Raw genomic sequence first — 1,999 nt, forward strand, 5'->3', positions numbered from 1 at the left:
GTGAGCTTCTCCTCCCTCCTCTAGTTTACTGCTTTAAATTTTTTATGACTTTGGAAACCAGATTGCCAGGTCTTTTAAAAGTGAATCCAAGTAAAAATTAACAGCCTCTGAGAAAGGCTTCAATGAATCTTTAGGAGTAGTGGGTATGATATTTAGGGCATGGACTTCAGTGATCTCTTATTTTGTTCCTGCCCAGGTCTTTTTCCGTATGCTTCATTTCCTTGCTCCTCTGCTGTACTTCAGATAGATGAGACTATCAGGTAGCCGAGTTCCACATAAATCAAGTTACATCACAATTATTGGATGGGTAACATAACATTTCAATGCCCTTTTCCTTTACCTCTACTGAATTCTTCCTTTTTTTCCTTTCACACCGTGTGTCAGGCAGGGTTCATTAAACCTAGATAAAGTCCAGCTGAAACCTTCATTTTGCCTACTTTTCTTCCTCCTTTTAAATAAGTAAAACCTCTTTACATTTCACATAACAAAGCTATGATTGCCTTATATTTTATAAAATTCATTTGTCGAAAGCCTCTTTTGATTAAAAAGAAATTAAATGTATTCCATTATACAAAAGAAAACAAAGACAATTTACACAATTATACTGTATTCTTACCTTTACTTTTACTCATGACTAATTGACTAGGGCTGTGGTACTAACCCATGATTGTGTGGTCATTCTCCGTAAAGGCCAAGCATTCTCCCTTTGCTGCTGATTGCCCCTCCTAATATTTCTTAACTACTTTTTAACTACTTAGGTGCTTTGAGTGAGGGGATATGGCAGGTTCAATAAAACCCATATAACATTGGTGAATCAACTCAAACTTCATGTCTTTTTAGTGGTGGGTCAGTAGCATCATCTTTGTATTTGGGCACACAATACATGCCCTTGATGACGACAGTGTTATAATTTATTGAGCTTGTTGTCCTTGAAAAAAAATGTGCCAATATGAGTGCAAAATAGGTGGTCATCAATGTTTATGGTTTCACCTTAAATCAACTCAAACCTTCTTACAGAATGATGTTCCTCAATCATTTTTTTAATTAAGGTATCATTGATACACACACTTATGAAGGTTTCCCAAGAAAAACAATGTGGTTATTACATTCACCCTTATTATCGAGTTCCCCCCATACCCTATTGCAGTCACTGTCCATCAGTGAAGTAGATGCCGGAGTCCCTATTTGTCTTCTCTGAGCTACACTGTCTTCCCCGTAACCCCACACACACCATGTGCACCAATCATGATACCCCACAGTCCCCTTCTCCCTCCCTCCCCACCCACCCTCCCCAACCCCTCCCTTTTGGTAACCACTAGTCCCTTCTTGGAGTCTGTGAGTCTGCTGCTATTTTGTTCCTTCAGTTTTGCTTCGTTGTTATACTCCACAAATGAGGGAAATCATTTGGTATTTGTCTTTCTCTATCTGACTTATTTCACTGAGCATAATACCCTCTAGCTCCATCCATGTTGCAAATGGTAGGATTTGTTTCTTTCTTATGGCTGAATAGTATTCCATTGTGAATATGCACCACCTCCTCTTTATCCATTCATCTACTGATGGACATTTAGGTTCCTTCCATATCTTGGCTATTGTAAATAGTGCTGCGATAAACATAGGGGTGCACATGTCTTTTTAAATCTGAGAAGTTGTTTTCTTAGGGAAATTCCTAGGAGTGGAGTTCCCAGGTCAAATAGTATTTCTAGTTTTAGTTTTTTGAGGAACCTCCATATTGCTTTCCACAATAGTTGAACTAGTTTACATTCCCACCAGCAGTGTAGGAGGGTTCCCCTTTCTCTACATCCTCGCCAGCATTTGCTGTTCATAGTCTTTTCTGTGTTGGCCATCCTAACTGGTGTGAGGTGATATCTCATTGTAGTTTTAATTTGCATTTCCCTGATAAGTAGTGATGTGGAGCTTCTTTTCATGTGCCTGTTGGCCATCTGAATTTCTTCTTTGGAGAAGTGTCTGTTCATATCCTCCACCCATTTTTTAATAG

The sequence above is a fragment of the Manis pentadactyla genome, chromosome 4 (assembly GCF_030020395.1).
Source record: "Manis pentadactyla isolate mManPen7 chromosome 4, mManPen7.hap1, whole genome shotgun sequence".
In the NCBI taxonomy this organism is placed as follows: Eukaryota; Metazoa; Chordata; class Mammalia; order Pholidota; family Manidae; genus Manis; species Manis pentadactyla.